Genomic DNA, 22964 nt, shown 5'->3' on the forward strand with positions numbered 1-22964 from the left:
TTTTGACATCTCATAAAAGGCATCTTTAGTCACATCGTCCTTCTCTTCCGTCGGGGCGTGGGCGCAAATCAGCGATATGTTGAAGAACCTCGCTTTGATGCGGATTGTGGCTAGACGTTCATTCTCCGGAGTGAATGATAGTACTCGGCGACGGAGTCTCTCTCCCACCACGAATCCCACACCAAACTTGCGCTCCTTTATATGGCCACTGTAGTAAATGCCACAAGGACCTACTAGTCACTGTCCTTGTCCCGTCCATCGCATTTCTTGGACGGCGGTGATGTCAGCCTTCACTCTAACGAGGACATCAACCAGCTGGGCAGCGGCACCTTCCCAATTAGGGGGCCGGACATTCCAGGTGCATGCCCCAATATCCTAGTCCTTATTTCGCTTGCCATGGTCGTTATCAAAAAGGGGATTTCTCATCCGAGGCTGATTGCTAATTTTCATTGGAGTGTTTTTTTACGTGCCGGGTCCCAAACCCAGAGCACAACCCTATCCAGGGGATGTTTCGCTTTCTCACTTTAGCTCGCCTTCAAACGGATGTTCTTAGGCTACCCAGAGGATACTTGGTCAAAGACCGGAAGTCGTGAGCTGTATATACGTAAAAGAATCGTTTCTGGCCACTCCCAATTGAATGGCGATTAGAGAACTTTCCTCACTTGCGTGAACTTCTACACATGACTCCATCCTCCAGCCCTTGGTCGGATCAAATCCGAGTCAATTGCGCTACATAGAACCAGCTGTCGTGGGAATTGAATCGGCCGGCCGGTCCTCAACTACGCAACACCAATATGGTCGCCTGGATGCAGTGGTACGCAGATGAGGAAAGTCCAGACCTGCGAAAATACTGCACTCCAGACCACGACGAAATGCCTTTTGATGTCTCCTATCGAACACCTTCACAGTGAGACGCTTATGCTCCCAGTTAAGAAGCATAATGAACTCCTCTCCAAGCAGTTCCTGCTGGGATGTTTTCGTTGAAATCACCCTTGCAGACATCTGCTTGGAGCGGAACTGCCTCCTTGGAGCATCAAAAGGTCTTTCCTTGACTACGTCGACGACGTTGTACAGTACGCCGACCGGACTTCGGACGAAACTGACTTTCGACAGGTACTGACCGCCATTCACAGTGGAGCCATTAACACCTTCACCGACTCCCTTCACGTGAATTGCGTTTGAGTTGCCGCGAGAAACGCGAGTGACCCTAGCGCAACTTCGTTCTGGATATTGTAGCAGGTTAAACTCCTACTTATCCAGAATAGACCGTGACATACCCAATGTATGTCCTGTATGCAACGAGTCTCCGCATGACACTAACCACCTCTTTGCATGCCCTACCAACCCCACTCATCTAACACCCTTTTCCCTTTGGTCCGACCCCGTCGAAACAGCACGTTTCGTTGGCCTCCCGTTAGATGACATCGACGACAACACAGATAACCCTTACCATCCTAACGGGGATTGATAACCGTTAAAACAACAACAACATTGCACAAATCCCAATTCATTACTACGTCTTTTTACATCTCTGGATCAGCCAGTTTTAGAACACAGCACAGTAATATGGTTTCCTTTCACAGACACTTCAATAAAACGTATCGAAACAAGGAAGCGTTAAGTTCGGGTGCAACCGAACATTTTATACTATTGGAACTTGCAAGAATCAAAGCCAGGGAAATACCTGAAGATGTAAAATATCAAACAGAGGTTCGGAATCTAAGCAATTTCATGTATACATATGCCCTACATAACTCATGGTTAATGTATGAGTGAGCCTATATTCGGCATAAGATTTTTTAGAAAAACGAAACCATTAGATTAGTATATAGGAGTTGGGGTAGAATCGACCCGATTTTAGCTTTTAACTATTATTATGCCACATACTAAAAAAATTTTCTCAGCGTTTTACTAAGGTACCTCACATTTAACCAGGAATCATGACAGAGAAATAGTACGCTTTGATAATGTAATAAAAAGACGTATATTTTCGATATAAACAGAAAACAAATTTTATTTTTTCATTAGCATCACATAAAGTGAGAAATAAGTGAGTTATTTACAAAAAATTAAAAAGCTTTATTCACTAGTTTTAAAAACAAAAAAATGATTAAGCTTCCCATTACGTGTTTTATCTGGAGATAGAAATAGCAGAGTAGGCCGGTTCTGCGAAAATTGAATACATTTAACAGAAATCTAATAAGTATTATAGCTTTTAAGCACTCACAACGTTAGTATTTTTTTGTGTGCACACAATTTTTCAAAATTTATGGTCATCGTCGGGGCAAGCTCTTCACTATTATCTGACACCTCCTTTGCGGAATTGCGCTCCATGCCTCCTTGATTCCAGTCTAAAGTTTTTACGCATTTTTAATTTTTTTCTTGGCAATCTGTATCTTACGTCGTTCCATAAATGTTCAATCGAGTTTGCATCGGGACTTTGGGCTGGCCAGCTCAGGACGTCAATGCTTTCTGTAGTGAGTCAGTTCTTTACACTTTAAGCTGCGTGCTTTAAATCCAATTCACTAGCATCGATTCCAAATCGAATGTTTTCATGGTATTTTTAAGAATGTTTAGGTATGAAAATTGGTCCATTTTGCCATCTATGCTTATCAATGATCCAACGCTGTACCAGGAAAACGCTCCACAGACCATTACGCTACCTCCGCCGTGCTTAACAGTTTTTGTAGTCTATCTGGAGTTATACGCCTGACACCTTGGACGATGGAGAAATGGTTTTCCATCCGATCCTATACGGTTCGCTTTAGTTTCTTCGCTCTACAAAATCCTTTTCCAAAATTTTACGTCCTTTTCTAAATGTCTTTAGCAAAGTCCAGCCATGCTCTTATGTTTTTTTGGACAGGTGTTGTTTTTTCGACTCATTCGTCCAAACATCTGACATAATCCGGCATAATCTGATGATGACTATCAACAAGTACCGTTGTTTTCCCCCCAGGAGCTTTGCGGATTTTTCCATTTTTGAGCAAATTTGGCTCACTTTTAATAAAATTGATGGCGTTGTATACCATCTTCCTCGAACAACACATAATTTTAGCAATCTGAGTTGAATTTCTGCCTTTTTTGTGAAGATCAAATATTATTTATTGTTTTTCCAATGCACAGTTTTGCCCATTTTGAAAATGTTTTCATTTTTTTATAGTTATAGTTAAAACAGCGTGTTTTTTGCACGACTGCTACAAATAACTATAAGTCTGCTATTTCATTCTCCAATCAAATTTCGTTATTCGCCGAGTGAAATGAAACACAATAAAAAAGTAAGCATGTCACAACACATTCGAAAATTTTAATTGAGATAACTCCTATATTGGCCGATATATCCAGTATAAAGTCACCTGGAAAATCGAAAATCTTTATATTAGGTATATGGGGACTCAGAGAAAGTATTGATCCGATTCAACCCATTTTTGATACAAAGAGATACTTGTGTCAGGAAAAGATTCTCTCTGAATTTCAACTGCATATCTCCCGCATCAACTATAGATACTGGGGTCTACGTATTCGGTACCTAGGGGCCTGAACAGTTTTGCTTGAATTTGGGCAAATCTTGGTGATAAAATGGCATACTTTAATGAAATTATTTTACTTCCTGATTTGTGTACTGGAAGGTGAAAAAATTAAATGAAATTTAAAATTGAGTTATATAAGAAGTAGGCTGTAGTGCTATTTTGTCCATTTTCGCACTGTGATATAGAAAAATGAGGAGCATGCCACGTAATAAGTTTAGTCGAAAACGGTCGGTATGATCTCGAGATATGTGATTTTGCCATTAAGTGGGCGGTGCCACGCCCATCGCTCAATTTTCACACCGGCTCCCACTTAGCCTTCTCATACCCTCTCGAAAGTAAAATTTACTGTCTCTGGTAAAATTACTTATTGATTTATTGCGCTTTTAGTAGATCTGAACAGTACCGTTATATGGGAAGTGAGCGGGGTCATCTTCCGATTTCATCCATTTTCACACAGTCGGTAGGAGTTCTTATAATATTTGCGCTCAGCGAATCCGGTTGTTGTAGCTAAAGTAGTTCTTTTCACATAGTATTCTGAAAAATTTGTTGAATGTATGTTTGTATATTTGAATACATTTTTTAATCCTGAAGACCTCCTCTATCTATCCGTACCATCAAATCACCAAAAGAATCGTAATAGTGCCGAAATGATTTGTAGTCCTATATTTTTAACTTTTATATCCACTAACACTTCCAATAATTTGTTTCTAACTATTTATTTTATATTAAGTAAATAGTGTAAAAATAACTATTATTCTGTATTAAACTTTATTTGAAATCCATTTATTCATACAATAAGAAAATGATTGCAAACAAGCAAAAAATTAGTGTTACCATATTTTGTAATGGAATAAAAATAAGAAAAATAAGATAACAGAAAAATTCATTGTCGTTTAATGATTAATGTAAAGTGTTTCAGAATTTTGATTATCTAGATAATCAAAAAGGAGTTCAACGTATTGGTCCGACCAGGGTTATTTTTGTGAAGCGCGGTCGAAGGCCGTTAACGCAAAAATGAGTTCAACGCGAAAGAACTGATCACGCCCGGTGTTGGTCCGACCAGGGTTATATTATTGGAGCTCGGCTGAAGTCCGACAATACAGAAAAGTATTTTATACTAATGTGTTATTTATTTCCTGTCATTGGGATATTAGGCACGATTCCGATTACTTTGGCGGTCGGGTAGCGAATTTCGGTATAATTAGGGTATGTACGGATAGGGGAGCTCACGGTTTCAACGATTTTTCTTTGTTTGTATTTTCGCGTGATTAATTTTGTTTTCTATTAATTATAATAAAAAATGGAGGATGGGGTCATGTGTAGAAGTTTACGCAAGTGAGGAAAGTTCTCTGATCGCCATACACTTGGGAAGTGGCCAGAAACGATTCTTTTACATATGGCTCAAACAGCTCACGACTTCCGAACTTTGACCAAGTATCCTCTGGGTAGCCTAAGAACATCTGTTCGAAGGCGAGCTAAAGTGAGAAGGCGAAACATCCCCTACATAGGGTTGTGTGCTAGGTTTGGGACCTGCCACGTAAAAAAAAAAACACCCAATGAAAAGAAGCAACCAACCTCGGATGAGTGACCCCACTTTTGATGACGACTATGGCAAACGAGATAAGGACTACGAATTGAGGGCATGCACCTGGAATGTCCGGTCCATTAATTGGGAAGGTGCCGCTGCCCAGCTGGTCTATGCCCTTGTTAGAGTGAAGGCTGACATCACCGCCGTCCAAGAAACGGGGACGGGACAAGGACTGAGACGAGTAGGTCCTTGCGGAATTTACTTCAGTGGCCATATAAAGGAGCGCAAGTTTGGTGTGGGATTCGTGGTGGGAGAGAGACTCCGTCGCCGAGTACTATCATTCACTCCGGTGAATGAACGTCTAGCCACAATCCGCATCAAAGCGAGGTTCTTCAACATATCGCAGATTTGCGCCCACGCCCCGACGGAAGAGAAGGACGATGTGACCAAAGATGCCTTCAATGCACGCTTGGAGCGCACCTATGAGCGCTGCCCCCCCACGATGTCAAAATCGTGCTGGGCGACTTAAACGCCAGGGTGAGCAAAGAAGGTATCTTTGGCACGACGGTCGGTAAATTCATCTTCCACGAGGAAATATCCCCAAATGGGTTGAGGCTGATCGACTTCACCAGGGCCTGAAATATGGTTATCTGTAGTACTAGATTCCAGCATAAGAAGATTCATCAAGCCACCTGGCTGTCTCCGGATCGAAAAAACTACCAACCAGATCGATCATGTTGTGATAGACGGAAGACACGTCTCCAGTGTTTTAGATGTGCGTGCGCTCCGAAGTCCTAACATCGACTCGGATCACTATCTTGTTGCAGCCAAGATTCGTATCCGCCTCTGTGCAGCAAAACACTCACGCCAACAAACACAAGGAAGGTTCGAGGTCGAGAAGTTGTAATCACAACAGACAGCCGAACGATTTTCTACCCGGCTTGCACTCCTGCTCTCAGAGAGCATTCGTTAACAACTCGGTATAACTTCTTATGTACAGCTGGAACCGAAACCATTGGTTTTCGGAAAGTGCATAAGAACAGCTGGTACGTCGAGGAGTGCCGTGTCGCAGCGGAGAGAAAACAGGCTGCCTACCTCGCGGGATGGGATAGATACCGAGAGTTGAAGAGGGAAGCGAGACGCATTTGCAGACAGAAGAAGAAAGAGGCCGAAATACGTAAGTACGAAGAGCTTGATAAGCTGGCCGACAGGGGTAATGCTCGAAAATTCTACGAAAAAATGCGGCGGCTAGTGACCGATGCACAGAGCATACTTAAATTATGGAGAGAACACTTCTCCAGCCTGCTGAATGGCAGTGAACGCACAACGCCAGGAGAAGGTGAACCCGATTCCCCAATCGATGTCGATGGAGCTGACGTTCCATTGCCCGACCATGAAGAAGTTCGAATAGCAAATACCCGTCTGAAGAACATCCAAGCAGCGGGAGCCGATGGATTACCGGCCGAGTTATTCAAACACGGCGGCGAAGAACTGATAAAGAGCATGCATCAGCTTCTTTGCAAAATATGGTCGGACGAAAGCATGCCCAACGATTGGAATTTAAGTGTGCTCTGCCAAATCCACAAAAAGGGAGACTTCACAAGCAGCGCCAACTACCGTGGGATAAGCTTCTTTAACACCGCGTATAAGGTTCTATCGAGCGCATTGTGTAAAAGATTAAAGCCCACCGTCAACAAACTGATTGGACCTTATAACCGATCGGATATTCACCATGCGCCAAATTTCGGAAAAGACCCGTGAAAGAAGAATCGACACACACAACATCTTCGTCGATTTCAAAGCTGCTTCGACAGCACGAAAAGGAGCTGCCCTTATGCCGCGATGTCTGAATTTGGTATCGCCGCAAAACTAATACTGCTGTGTAAACTGACGATGAGTAACACCAACAGCTCCGTCAGGATCGGGAAGGACCTCTCCGAGCCGTTCGATACCAAACGAGGTTTCAGACAAGGCGACTCCCTATCGTGCGACTTCTTCAACCTGTTGCTGGAGAAAATAATTCGAGCTGCAGAACTTAATCGAATAGGTACAATCTTTTATAAGAGTGTACAGCCACTGGCGTAAGCCGATGATATTGATATCATCGGCCTCAACATCCGCACCGTTAGTTCTGCTTTCTCCAGACTGGACAAGGAAGCAAAGGAATTGGGTTTGGCAGTGAACGAGGGCAAGACGAAATATCTCCTATCATCAAACAAACAGTCGTCGCACTCGCGACTTGGCACTCACGTCACTGTTGACAGTCATAAGTTGTAGATAATTTCGTCTATTTAGGAACCAGCATTAACACCACCAACAATGTCAGCTTCGAAATCCAACGCAGAAAAACTCTTGCCAACAGGTGCTACTTCGGACTGAGTAGGCAATTGAGAAGCAAAGTCCTCTCTCGACGAACAAAAACCAAACTCTATAAGTCACTCATAATTCCCGTCCTGCTGTATGGTGCAGAGGCTTGGACGATGACAACAACTGATGAGTTGTCGTTGCGAGTTTTCGAGAGAAAGGTTCTGTGAAAGATCTATGGTCCTTTGCGCATTGGCCACGGCGAAAATAGCATTCGATGGAATGATGAGCTGTATAAGATATACATATGTATGACGACATTGACATAGTTCAGCGAATTAAAAGACAGCGGCTAAGCTGGCTATGTCATATTGTCCGAATGGACGAAAACACTCCAGCTCTGAAAGTATTTGACGCCTTACCCGCCGGGGGAAGCAGAGGAAGAGGAAGACCTCCACTCAGTTGGAAGGACCAGGTGGAGAAGGATCTGGCTAGGCTTGGAATATCCAATTGGCGCAACGTAGCGAAAAGAAGAAACGACTGGCGCGCTTTTGTTAACTCGGCTATAATCGCGGAGGTGGTGTCTACGCCAATTAAGAAGAAAAAAAAATAAAATATACTTTCCAACATTTTTCAAGCTATAATTGAGTTGTGAACACTTTTTCCATATTCACATGTACATACATATATGATTAAAATGTGATTTATATTAAATAAACACAAATAAGTAAAACTCTATGATAATATTATTAAATTTATATCATATCGGGGTGACTGTAATACTTTTGCGTAGTACTCCTTTAAAAACCTATTATTATTTTATTACGTAATATTATTATTTAATATTACTTGGTTGTTTATTATATTTAAATAAGAAAACATTATATTATATTATCAAATATTGAAATTATGTTTCAAATATTTATTAGAACTATTTTTGCTAACTAAAGAAAAAGGAATTATAACGAAAAAGAGAAATTTCAACGAATTGCTCAGGTTTATTTATTATCATATGGCATATACATTATATATTTTTTAATCAGGAGGACTTTGGGTAAATTTTAGAATAGCATCTCCGGATTTCGGTATTAAAATCGGTATGTACGGATAGAGGAGGTCCTCCAGATTAAGAAAATATATACATAAACTTGCCGCTGACTTATGGGTTTTGAGATATTTGCATTCAAAATTCAAAAATTCACTATTTAAAATGCCTGTTTCTCCCATTTATAAATTTAACTTTTATATCCACTAATACTTCACTAATTTGTTTCTAACCATTTATTTTATATTAAATAATGCAAAAATTACTTTTATTCAACATTTAACTTTTGTTCAATTATTTTTGTTCACACAATAACAAAAGGGTTGCATTGTAACTAATAATCAGTGCTACCTTACGTTGATATTTTACGGAAGAACCAAAAGAAATAAAGAAAACAAATAATACCCCAATGACAGGAAATATATAACACAATAGTTTTCCGCATATATTTCTTTTCTGCATTGGCGGCCTTCGGCCACGCTTCAAAAAAATAACCCTCGGTCGGACCAACACCTGGGCTTGCTCAGTTCTTTTGCGTTGAACTCCTTTTTGCATTGGCGGCCTTTGGCCGCGCTTCAAAAAAAAAAAAATAACCCTGAAAGGTTTTGCATTACTCATCACACGATAATGAATTTAGTTATGACGTCATAATCTTTCTTTTTCTTATTTTTATTCCATTACAACATATGGCAACACAAATTATTTGATTGTTTACAACCATTTTTATTTTTATGAATAAATAAATTTCAAATAGTTGATTTTTGAACTTTAAATGCAAATATATCAAAAACTATAAGTCAGCGGTAACTATATACATATATATTTTTGATCCGGAGGACCTCCCCTATCCGTAAATACCCATTTTAACCCCGAAATCGGGGGAGGCCATTCTAAATCGCAGCGGTTTCTTGGCGTGTGAATACTCCTACATCTAAAAAAAAGGGGGGAAACATTTAGGCTAAAATGCGTTTGGCGGATAGAGGATAGGCTACATTTTAGAATAGCGTCTCCCTATTTCGGGGTTAAAATGGGTATGTAAAATAAACGTTGTCCTCTTGATTAAGAAATATACATCTAGATTTATGGTTTTTGGATCTATGCACTTAAGGTTCAAAAATGCAACTTAAAAATAAGCGTTTCTCCGATTTGCACAATTACGATTCTTGGCATGGACGGAAAGAGCAGAACCTCAAGATTAAAATATGTACACTGATATACCTTCCGCAGACTTATAGTTTTCGAGATATTTGTATTTAAAGTTCCACAATTTTATATGCAATTCACTCTCACAGTTGGTTTGATTACATGACGCGACAATAGCAGTGTTGCCACCTATTGTGTTTTGAAAATTTTGGAGAGAACGAAGCAATTTAATTGCAACCCTGCGAAGAATCCATAGAACTGTAACTTAATTTAAGCTGTCATGTAATATCTGTATATAATATGACTCACTTCCGTTAAACTGATTGAAATAAACGCATGTAAAACAATAGGTTATGGGCCCAGCCCATAGATTTTTAAATTAAAGTTATATTTTATTGGCTGCATTGACTAAAAAGTTTCATACATCATCAACTGAGTTATATATGGTGATAGTAATATAAATGGCGAGCTCAACTGTTGGGATTGATCCGCTAAACGCAGATAACTACGATACATGGAAGTTGCACATGCGTGCAATTCTTGTGAAAGCTGACTTATGGAGCTGCGCATCTGGAGCTATACCTTGTCCAAACGACAATAACGCAGTGAAGTGGATACATTACGATCAGAAGGCCTGTGCGGATATAATGCTTTCAATTGCACCATCAGAATTGGGTCTGATAACTGAATGCGTAACTTCACACGAAATGGGGAAAAAGTTAAAGTCTACGTCCAGTCAAAGGATTCTGCGCGAAAAGCCACCCTACTGAAACGTATTGCACTCGCCCGCATGAAGGAGGGCGATAACGTTCGCGAACATCTAAACGAATTTTTCCATGCTGTCAACAAATTGAAGGAAATAAATGTTACTGTTGGGGATGATTTAATAACTATATTGCTTCTTTATAGTTTACCAGAATCGTTTAAGACGTTCCGATGTGCGCTAGAAACTCGAGATGAACTCCCCAAGCCAGATATTTTAAGAGTTAAAATACTGGAAGAAGAACAATCTAGGCAAGCAAAAGAAGCAGCAGCAGAGCATAACGTGTTAGTTGCTCAACGAAGAACAAACATCAGATACACAAATGATGTATCACAACAAAACAACACTAAAAATCACAACAAAAAGTTAACAAAAGAAAAGCAAGATAAACGAACTTGCTACAAGTGCGGCGAAGTTGGTCACATATCGCCAAATTGTCCATCAAAACAAAAGGTAAAAAACTACAACACAACTACAGTAACGAAAAAGGAAAACTTCGAAAAATCCATGTTATTCGAATCAGCATGTACAATAACAAACGCCGGCGAATATTGGTGCTTAGACAGCGGCTGCTCATCACATATGAGTGCGAAAAAGAGCGAATTCAACAACTTTAGAGAGATGAGCAAGACTCTCAGCTTATCAAACAACAATACGGCTAAAATCACGGGTATAGGTAACGTTAAAGTTATTATCAACGAAAATAACAGCGAAGAGCGAATTAATTTCGAAAATGTATTGTACGTTAAAGCTTTAAGAACGAATATGCTCTCCGTTTCGAAAATAACGAATAAGGGATATGAAGTAATTTTTCGGTGAAATGAAGCTGTCATTTCAAAGAATGGGGAGACTATTCTGACAGCGATAAGAATCGGTGATTTGCAATGTGTTAAAGGCTTTGAACAATCTGCGAGGTTTTCGCAAATGAAGCATAAATACATGGCACGTACGAATGGGCCATCTAAACGAAAAAGATTTAAAACGCGCAATTGGTATGGTACACGGTATAAATTTTCATACAAATGAAAAACTGCAAACTTGCGACATCTCTTTAAGCGAAAAGCAAACACGAGAAAGATTTTCAAAGCAGAGGGACCAACGTACAACCGAGTTACTAGAGATTGTACACAGCGACGTTTGCGGTCCAACGAAGGTTTGCTCACATTCAGGTGCAAAGTACTTGGTGACATTCACTGACGATTTTTCGAGATATTCCGAGGTTTATTTTATGAAAAATAAGTCAGAATTTTAAAAAAATTTAAAATATTTAAGAATATGGTGGAAACGTAAACAGGGAAGAAAGTTAAAACACTACAGACAGACAACGGGTTGGAGTATATGAGTAGCGAATTTCAAAACTATTTAAATGAATGTAGAATTAAGCGGCGTTTGACCGCTCCTTATACACCACAGCAAAATGGCATAGCTGAAAGAAAAAATAGAGCTCTTCTAGAAATGTCTAGATGCATGTTAACACAAGCAAGATTAAAAACGATATTTTGGGCAGAGGCTGTAAACACAGCGAACTATATTCGAAGTAGGTGTCCTACAAAAGTCCTAGAAGATGAAGTGCCTATCAAGATGTGGTCAGGTAAAACTCCCACAGTCATTCACTTCAGACCATTTGGTTTAAAATGTTACATTTTAATAAAAGATAAGTCCAATGGCAAATTTTATTCCAGGTCTGAAGAATGTATACTAGTAGGTTATTCGAATGAAGCTAAAGCTTATCGATTGTGGTCTCCTCAAAAGAGGGTTGTAGTCAGTCGAGATGTGAAATTTTTAGATGAAACATTTGGTAGAAATGATAATAAATACTCTGAAGACGGATCTGTGGAGATAGATTTCGATATACGAAAAGACGAAAGTATAGTTGAATCTGAGGGGTCTTCAAGCGAAAATGAAAATGAAAACATAAATACTGAATCAATCGTTCCGAAAAGGGGCAAAGGTAGACCAAAGTTACTTCGAAGTGGAACCCGTGGGCGACCCAAAAAGTCATTTCAAGAAGTCTCAATGAAGAGAACTGATAATGAATCTGAATCTAGTGTAGATTTTGAAGAATGCGAATATGCATACATATCACTAGTAAATGATCCAACTACTTTTCAAGAAGCAATAAACAGTGAAGAATGTAATATGTGGCTGCGTGCCGTTGAAAACGAATAAATGGGTCAAATTTCAAACAAAACATGGGACATAGTAGATCGACCCGTAGGACGAAAAGTTATTGGGAATCGTTTTGTGTTTCGTACAAAAGAAGGTAATGTTAAAAATGCACGCCTGGTAGCAAAAGGGTGCTCGCAACGTCCAGGGGATGATTTCAATATCCCTTATTCCCCAGTTACGAGATTGACATCGATCAGAATGATGGCTGGATTTGCAACCCAAAAGAATCTTCAAATACATCAAATGGATGTTATGACCGCTTATTTGAACGGTGACCTAGATGAAGCAGTATATATGGAAATACCTGAATACTTAGATGTAATCCTTAAAAAGGTAGTAACAGGATATCCGACAAACATAAAAAAGGCTAAAGCTGAAGAAATGCGACGTATAGCAGAAAATTGGCAGAAGTCAATATCGAAAAGCAAAGATCCGGTATGTAGACTACACAAATCTTTATATGGGCTACGACAGTCTTGTTTTCAATGGTATCAAAAATTAACGAATAAACTAAGACAAATAGGATTTAATGCATCTAAATGCGATCCATGTTTATTTATATTGAAACAAAAATCAAAGAAAAAGTAGACGATTTACTCATTGCTACGAATGATCATGAGTGGTTAAAAGCAGTCAAGAAATCTCTTTCGGAAAGTTTTGAAATGAAAGATTTAGGACCAGTTAAAATATGTCTGGGTATTGAATTTAAACAAGATTTGAAGAATCATACATTATTTTTAAATCAACGAGATTACGCTATTATTATTTTAAAGCGTTTTAAAATGGAAGACTGTAAACCAGTCAAGACACCCCTCGATTACAATTGCAAACTTGAAAAACCAGTTAAGTCAGACAACAAAGAAATGCAGAATATTCCATATCAAAGTTTAATTGGCGCTCTATTGTATTTGGCTGTAACAACACGACCTGATTTAGCATTCGCAGTTAATTTTCTAAGCCAATTCAATTCTAATTATAGTTTCGAGCATTGGAAAGCGGCCAAAAAAGTACTGAGATATTTAAAAGGAACTTTAAATTATGGCTTGCTTTATGAGCAGACAGATGAAGAATTGTATCCAGTCGTCGATGCTGATTGGGGTGGTAATTTAACCGATAGACGTTCATATTCCGGTTACGATTTTAAAGCAGAAGACAGTATCACTTTCAAGTACCGAATCCGAATACATGGCTTTGAGTGAAGCTACAAAAGACGCTATGTACTTACGAGAAATGGTGAATGAGATCGGGCTTATGCGCGAAAGTATAACTATTTACAACGACAGGCAAAGTGCACAGAAGTTGGTTCAGAGTATATCATTTCATTCACGTACTAAGCACATAGATGTACGTCATCACTTCATACGCGAGAAGCATCAAAGCGGCGATATCAACTTGAATTATATGCCAACAGAAGATATGCCAGCTGATGTCCTTACCAAAGGATTGCCTATGGAAAAACACTACAAATGCATCGAAAATATGGGTATGACGAATAAATGTTCATAAATTATAATGCAATCAAAATACTTCTAGGGGAGGTGTTGGAGAAAACGAAGCAATTTAATTGCAACCCTGCGAAGAATCTATAGCACTGTAACTTAAGTTAAGCTGTCATGTAATATCTGTATATAATATGACTCACTTCCGTTAAACTGATTGAAATAAACGCATGTAAAACAATAGAAAAAATAATAGAAACATTTTTTGTTTAACATATATAGGGACAATCAAACAAAAGGATATTGATATTGATATCATCGGCCTCAACACCCGCGCCGTTAGTTCTGCTTTTTCCAGGCTGGACAAGGAAGCACAGAAAATGGGTCTGGCAGTGAACGAGGGCAAAACGAAATATCTCGTCATCAAACAAACAGTCGTCGCACTCGCGACTTGGCTCTCACGTCACTGTTGACAGTCATAACTTTGAAGTTTTAGATAATTTCGTCTATTTAGGAACCAGCATTAACACCACCAACAATGTCAGCCCGGAAATCCAACGCAGGATTGCTCTTGCCAACAGGTGCTACTTCGGACTGAGTAGCAATTGAAAAGTAAAGTCCTCTCTCGACGAACAAAAGCTAAACTCTATAAGTCGCTCATAATTCCCGTCTTGCTGTATGTTGCAGAGGCTTGGGCGATGACAACAACCGATGAGTCGACGTTACGAGTTTTCGAGAGAAAAATTCTGCGAAAGATTTATGGTCCTTTGCGCATTGGCCACGGCGAATATCGCATTCGATGGAACGATGAGCTGTACGAGATATACGACGACATTGACATAGTTCAGCGAATTAAAAGACAGCGGCTACGCTGGCTAGGTCATGTTGTCCGGATGGATGAAAACACTCCAGCTCTGCAAGTATTCGACGCAGTACCCGCCGGGGGAAGCAGAGGAAAACCTCCACTCCGTTGGAAGGACCAAGTGGAGAAGGACCTGACTTCGCTTGGAATATCCAATTGGCGCTACCTAGCGAAAAGAAGAAACGACTGGCGCGCTGTTGTTAACTCGGCTATAATCGCGTAAGCGGTGTCCACGCCAATTAAGAAGAAGTTTAGTATCGCGCCGGTTGAGTATCGTTTATGGAGAAAAACACCCCCTTAATGGAAAGAGGAAGGATCGAACTTTTTAAAAAACCCCGCTCTCGACCCCCTAGAGCCCCTATAGACCTGTAGGGAGCCCTTTGAAAATGACCAAAAATCATATCATTCCATTTTTTTCTTACAAACTGAAGCCAACATTTTCGTTTGGACAAGAAATCAAAATAAAGAAAACCAAAATGTTTCAGTGCAATGTATATACATATTTAATTGCATCTATTAATGCTATAAAGGGATCTTTTTCTTGTTTTTGAATAGATCGCCGCCACATATATTCGACGAGGACGTCGGCGAAGTTGGCGGTGTGATTATAGTTATCTTTGGAAAAGAAACGTTTCACTACGCGCCATTGCGACTCAATCCGCTGCATATGAGAACCAAAAATTTGGTAATGCGTCATATGCCCGCCAGCAGTCCGTCCGAACTATGCTTCCTTCAGCCATGTGCTTCTGGATCAAAGGAATTAAAATGTCCGCCGGTTTAGCATCGCGCCGGTTAATTTTGGTTCACTGTACCTAAACGAGAGAACCAAATTTAAAATTTTAAACACGCATGTATGCTTAAATTATCGAACTTTACTGTAAAACATATTTTATAAAAATCGGTTCACAAATTTTTCCACAAATTCACTTTGAAAAATGCTATTTGTTGCAAAAATCTAAATATATGCTAGTGTATTTTCATCTGTTGTGCATTGTACCAAACCAATTATGAATACTTTTTCACGCACATATATTACTTATGAATTATAAAAACCACTAGTAATGTTTTTAATTACTTTGCATGGTTAATTTCTTTGTAAATCTTTTAATAAAATACACCTGGGGAAACTTTAGTATACCATCCCACGATTTCAGGGTTAAAAGTGGTATGGTTGGATAGTGCTGATGCTCCAGATTAAAAATATATATAATTATTGCCGCCGCAAACTTATAATTTTCGAGATATTTGCATTTAAAGTTGAAAATTTTGCAAATTTAATTTTGCAATTTCTCGACTTATGGTTGGTTTTTCTTCCGTATTATGTCAAATAATAAGTGTTACCATATCACAAATGATTGAAGACAATAAAAATAAAAAAAAAACTCAAATGCAAGAAAAAAATTATCCTGGGCGACCAACACCTGGGTGTGTCAGGTTTTTACGATTGAAACTCCTTTTTGCGTTGGCGTCCTTTGGCCGCGCTTCAATAAAATAACCCTGGCCGATCCAACACCGGGGTGTGTCAAGTTTTTTTTTGAGTAAAACTCCTTTTTGCGTTGGCGACCTTTGGCCGCGCTTCAAAATAATAACCCTGGCCGATCCAACACCGGGGTGTGCCAACACCAGGGTGTGTCAGGTTTTTTTTTCGAGTAAAACTCCTTTTTTGCGTTGGCGGCCTTCTGCCGCGCTTCAAAAAAATAACCCTGGCCGATCCAACACCGGGTGTGCCAACACCAGGGTGTGTCAAATTTTTTTTCGAGTAAAACTTCCTTTTGCGTTGGCGGCCTTCGGCCGCGCTTCAAAAAAATAACCCTGGCCGATCCAACACCAGGGTGTGTCAGGGTTTTTTTTCGAGTAAAACTCCTTTTTGCGTTGGCGGCCTTTGGCCGCGATTCAAAAAAAATAAACATGGCAACCCTTTTCTTATTGTGCAAATGCAGAGAATTGTAACTAAAATAAAATAATTAAAATAAAGCTTTATTTACAACAAATATTAAAAAAATTAATATGCAGAAACGTTAGAGTGAAGTGCTAGTACGTGAAAAGTGCATAATATAAGTGAAAAAGTTACTCACAATATACAAATTATCAATGTAAAAGCTGTCAATTTTTCAACTTTAAACGCAAATATCTTTAAAACTATAAGTCAGCGGCAACTATATATATATATTTTCGTGATCTGGAGAACGTCACCTTTCCAGTGATACCCATTTTATTCCCGAAATCCGGGGATGCTATTCTAAATCCCAGCCATTATTTTTTTAGGAACGCGGACCACATGGTTTAAGTTTCGCGCCGCGCTTAAAAAAAAAATTACCATGGCAACCCTTTTCTTATTGTGCAAATGCAGAGAATTGTAACTAAAATAAAATAATTAAAATAAAGCTTTATTTACAAAAAATATTAAAAAAAATTAATATGCAGAAACGTTAGAGTGAAGTGCTAGTACGTGAAAAGTGCATAATATAAGTGAAAAAGTTACTCACAATATACAAATTATCAATGTAAAAGTTGTCCATTTTTCAACTTTAAATGCAAATATCTTTAAAACTATAAGTCAGCGGCAACTATATATGTATATTTTTCGTGATCTGGAGAACGTCACCTTTCCAGTGATACCCATTTTATCCCCGAAATCCGGGGATGCTATTCTAAATTTTACCCAATTAAAATTTTTGTTAAACATTGTTTACCTAATTATATCAGAAAACACTTACATACACTTAAGTACTCACAGAAAATATGCATATCTAAATAGCAATAGCAAAACTGATTTCTAATTTTTATGTACAAAGCACTTATATTGTTAATAATGTCAGTAACAAGGTCTTTTTTAGAATAATCTGTAATAAAAATCACTTTTCGTTTTAGATACGTGAATAATAGGAATATTAACAACTGACGCAAAAGACTTTACGGGACATCTCGGCAGGCAAAAATTTATTGTATACTAACTGTATTACGAGGCATCTCGACAGGATAACATTTATGTTATACTAACTGTATTGCCGTGCCTATTACTTATGGAAAGCAATATATGGAATACTAATTAGTATACCATATAATGAAAGCAGTAAGCTGTTACTTCAGCAGTTTGACAGCGCAGCTTTCATTTCTATGAAAACTTCGAAGAGGCAGCACATCCCATTTACACATATGCCGACGGCATTTTCATTTCGGTAATATTAAATTTAGTAGAGCGAGTATTAAGACGGTTGCGTTATATTATAAAAATAAAGAATCTTCTCAAAAAAACATTTTTCCAAAAAAAAATATTTAGTTTAATATTCTTAATTTACAGAAAAATTATGCAAAATGGGTTGGCAATGATCGAAGTCTTAAATTTAATAAACTCATACAAGCATAAATCATAATATCATTGCTCATATTAAATTAATTATTTTAATTGGTATATACATTTTTCGCCACAAATATTATATATTTGTCCAAAAACAAGAATTCATATTTTTCCCAGAAATGCATTTAAAAAAAAAGGATCTTTCTCATTTTCTTATTTTTCCCAGAAATACATTTGTAATAAAAGGATCTTTCTTCTTTTTTATTTTCCACATAAAAGATTTAAACATTTCAAGATCTTGTTGTTGTTTTAATGGAGTTACTAATCCCCGTTAGGATGGTAAGGGTCATTTGTGTTGTCGTCGACGTCATCTAACGGGAGGCCCAAGAAACGAGATGTTTCGGCGGGGTCGGACCAGAGGGAGGAGAATGTTAGATGAGTAGGATTCGTAGGGCATGCAAAGAGTGGGTCAGTATCATGCGGAGCCTCGTTGAACGCAGGACATACATTGGGTATGGATAAGTAGGAGTTTAACCTGCTACAATGTCCAGAACGAAGTTGCGCTAGGGTCACTCGCGTTTCTCGCGGCAGCTGGAGCTCTTCGTCTGCTCTGGGTGGTGATTTGACTCCAAGAACGCCATACACGGGAAGGGAGTCGGTGAAGGTAATGATGGCTCCACTGTGAATAGCGGTCAGTACCTGTCGAAAGCTAGTTGCGTCCGAAATCCGGTCGGCGTACTGTACGACGTCGTCGACGTAGTCAAGGAAAGACCTTTTGATGCTCCTGGGAGGCGGTTCCGCTCCAAGCAGATGGCTGCAGGGGTGATTTCTACAAAAGCATCCCAGCAGGAACTGCTTGGAAAGGAGTTAATTATGCTCCTTAACAGGGAGCATAAGCGTCTCGCTGTGGAGGTGTTCCATGGGAGACATCAAAAGGCATCCCGTCGTGGTCCGGAGTGCAGTGTTCTGGCAGGTCTGCAGTTTCCTCACCTGCGTGCCTTTGCATCCACCATATGGGTGCTGCGTAATTAAGGACCGGCCGACCGATTGCCTTGTATGTTGCCAACAACGTTTCTTTGTCTTTTCCCCATGTGCTGCCGGCTAGCGACTTGAGGATTTTGTTGCGGTTCTGTACCTTAGCGATAATCGCGGTCGTATGGGGAGAGAAGGAGCATAGACTGTCGAAAGTTACACCTAAAATCTTAGGATTATTGACAGTCGGAATTTTGACGCCGTCGACTGCAATATTAAGCTCAAGTCTATACTCCTTCGTCCAGTTTGTAAATATGGTCGCTGTGGATTTGGTGGGGGAAAGTGTGAGGTTCCGTGCAGTGAGGAAACGAGAAAGGTCGGAGAGGTAGCTGTTTACCTTCGAACACATGCTATCGATTCCATTGCCCGACGCCAATATCGTGCAGTCATCAGCGTACGACGGATGACTGACGGATGACTGACGACCGTTCAGATAGTTCATGGTTCACCTCTTTAGCCCTGGAGGGAGCGTAGTTTTTTCGATGTCCTGCAGTAGCGTTGTGTGGTTGACTGTGTCAAAAGCTTTTGACAGGTCCAACGCTACGAGGATCGTTCTTTCGCAGGGTGGTTTCTGGTTGAGGCCACGAACTATCCGGGCGTTTATGACGCTAAGTGCTGTGGTGGTGCTGTGCACTTTTCGGAATCCATGCTGGTGGCTGGCTAGGCTCAGGTGGTGAGTGAAGGTCGGGAGTAGCAAGGCCTCAAGTGTCTTCACTACTGGGGAGAGGAGAGTTATCGGTCGATAAGATTCCCCTTTGTTGGCGGGTTTCCCAGGTTTCAGTAGTGGGACCACTCTTGCGACTTTCCACACATCGGGTATTTGAAGAGTGGTCAGCGACAGATTGAGGACAGTGTCGCAGTGTCGATACCAATTAACAAGAAGATAACATAAAAGCATTGAAAATATTGGACACTAATTTACAATAAATTTAATAAACCGCCTATATATAAACGGAAAATAACATTACAAAAATAATATCTTGAAGGTATGAAATATATCGTCCAAAAAGTGTCGAAATTACAACATAACATTTAAAGTCCGCTGTTACCGAATTGTAGACCTGTTGTTGTTGTTGTTTAAACGGCTCCTCAATCCCCGTTAGGATGGTAAGAGTTATCTATGTTGTCATCTACCGAGAGACCCAGAAAACGTGATGTTTCGACGGGGTCGGACCAACGGGAAAGGAGTGTTAGATGGGTAAGGTTGGCAGGGCATGCAAAGAGGTGGTCAGTGTCATGCGGACGAGTCTCCGTCCTGCATGCAGAACATACATTGGATATGTCGGGGTCTATTCTGGATAAGTAAGAGTTTAACCTGCTATCCAGAATGAAGCTGCGCTAGGGTCACTAGCGTTTCTCGCAGGAACTCGAGCTCTTCGCCTGCGATGGTTGGTGGTTTCACTGCAAGAGCGCCATTCAGGGGAAGGGAGTCGGTGAAGGTGTTGATGGCTCCACTGTGAACGGCGGTCAGTACCTGTCGGAAGTTAGTTGCGTCCGAAGTCCGGTCGGCGTACTGTACGACGTCGTCGACGTAGTCAAGGTAAGACCTTTTGATGCTCCTGGAAGGCGGTTCCGCTCCAAGCAGATGGCTGCAGGGGTGATTTCGAAAGCATCCCAGCAGGAACTGCTTGGAGAGGAGTTCATTCTGCTCCTTAACTGGGAGCATAAGCGTCTCGTTGTGGAGGTGTTCAATGGGAGACATCAAAAAGCATCCCGTCGTGGTCCGGAGTGCAGTGTTCTGGCAGGTCTGCAGTTTCGTCATCTGCGTGCCACTGCATCCAGGCGACCATATAGGTGCTGCGTAATTAAGGACCGGCCGGTCTAGCGACTTGAGGATTTTGTTGTGGCTCTGTACCTTGGCAATAATCGTGGTGGTATACGGACTGAAGGAGCATCGACTAGCGAAGGTTACACCTAAAATCTTAGAGTTATTTACAGTCGGAATTTTCACGCCATCGAATGCAATATTAAGTTCAAGTCAATACTCCTTCGTCCAGTTCGTAAAAATGGTCGCTGTGGATTTGGTGGGCGAAAGTGTGAGGTTCCGTTCAGTGAGGAAACGAGAAAGGTCGGAGAGGTAGCTGTTTACTCTCGAACACATGCCATCGATTCCATTGCCCGACGTCCATATCGTGCAATCATCTGCGTACGAGGTTATGGAAACCCTCTCTGGTGGCTGTGGAGTTTCGAGATGTAGAAGTTAAACAGTAACGGGGAGAGGACACCACCCTGCGGAACCCCCTGTTTAATTCTTCTCAGTTTAGATGTTTCACCTCGAAATAGTACAAATGATTGACGACCTCTTCAGTACTGGAGGAAGCGTAGTTGGCTCGATGTCCTGCAGTAGTGTTGCGTGGTTGACAGTGTCAAAAGCTTTTGACGAGTCCAACGCTACGAGGATCTTTCTGTTGTTGTTGTTTTAACGGAAATTCAATCCGCGTTGGGATGGTAAATGTCATTTGTGTTGTCGTCGATCTAACCCCGTTTGGATCGGTAAGTGTTAAACGAGGATCTCTCTCTCACAGGGTGGTTTTTGGTTGAGGCCACGAACTATCTGAGCGTTTATGACGCTAAGTGCTGTGGTGGTGCTGTTTCACTTTTCGGAAACCATGCTGGTGGCTGACTAGGCTCAGGTGGTGATTGAAAGTCGGGAGTAACAAGGCCTCAAGTGTCTTCACTACTGGGGAGAGGAGAGTTACAGGCCGATAAGATTCCCCTTTATTGGCGGATTTCGCAGGTTTCAGTAGTGGGACGACTCTTCCGACTTTCCACACATCGGGTATTTGAAGAGTGCTCAGCGAAAGGTTGAGGACCTTGGTGAGATATTTTACTCCCGTCGAGCCTAGATGCTTTAACATTAGCATGTTGATTCCATCAGCGCCAATGGATTTGGAGGATTTCGCCTTGTTCATGACACCCTGAACATCCTCATCGGTGAAAGTAAGTGGCGCGCCTTCGCTTGGCATTTCGCGCAGCCGTTGGTTAACACATCATTTAGCTTTGTCTACCGAAGGGTGCACTGTAAACTGTCGGCTAAAGTAGCTCGAGCACTTTTTCGGGTCCGAAGAGGCTTGACCATTGAATTGAATTTCAACTCGGTAGTCATGTCTCTTAGGGTTCGACAAAGCTTTGACAGTAGCCCAAAGCTTACTCACACCGGAGGAGAGGTTGCAGGACTTCAGCTGTTCTATCCATTTCGTCCGCTTATAATGGTTTACCATACGCCGAATATCCAAATTGAGATCCCTTATTTGGAGATCCCCGGGATCGGCATGGCGTAAAGTGTCGCGCTCGTTAGCTAAAACGGCTGCTTCGGCTGGGAAATTGGGGGGGATTTCCGCTATTCTTCCAGCCGGGATGAAGCAAGCGGTAGCTGCTTCGATCACCTTGCGGAATTGACGTTCGCCAACGCATACGTCCGCAGGAATAGATAGAGCGTTGAAGGTGCTCTCTGTAAATTCTGTGAAGCCGACCCAATTAGCTTTGTTAAAGTTAATGAAGGTGCGGTTTTCCACAGAAACAAAATCAGGAGGCTTCTCGATCGAGATAATTATGGACAGATGATCTGATGCGAGAGTTAGCATAGGTCGCCAGGTTATGCTGTTTATCGGACCACCGCTATCAATGGTAATATCCGGCGAGATATTACAGGTGCCCATAACTCTGGTGGGGGCTTCGTCATTCATTGTGCAGAATGTCGAATCGTCAATCTGTTCCGCCAGCTCCATCCCCCTACGATCATTTGACAGGCAGGAATGCCAAAGATCGTGGTGCGCGTTAAAGTCGCCTAGTACCAAACGGTTTTCACCACGAAGTAGCGCACCTATGTTCGGGTGATATCTTGTAGGGCAACA

General features: G+C 40.7%; 1 protein-coding gene across 2 annotated transcripts in view; it reads right to left on the bottom strand.

Moving 5' to 3' along the window:
• The window catches only part of LOC126766091 (eukaryotic translation initiation factor 4 gamma 3), an 89465-nt gene extending 71815 nt beyond the window's left edge, over positions 1 to 17650 (bottom strand). The window contains exon 1 of one of the 2 annotated variants that reach the window (XM_050483846.1): positions 17516 to 17650. The gene's annotated coding sequence lies outside the window, so the exon portion shown is untranslated. Of the gene's footprint in view, positions 1 to 17497 lie in introns of both variants that reach the window. The other variant, XM_050483845.1, reaches the window with a different exon arrangement.
• Between the last annotated feature and the right edge of the window lie 5314 nt (positions 17651 to 22964).

The sequence above is a fragment of the Bactrocera neohumeralis genome, unplaced genomic scaffold, assembly GCF_024586455.1.
Source record: "Bactrocera neohumeralis isolate Rockhampton unplaced genomic scaffold, APGP_CSIRO_Bneo_wtdbg2-racon-allhic-juicebox.fasta_v2 cluster11, whole genome shotgun sequence".
In the NCBI taxonomy this organism is placed as follows: domain Eukaryota; kingdom Metazoa; phylum Arthropoda; class Insecta; order Diptera; family Tephritidae; genus Bactrocera; species Bactrocera neohumeralis.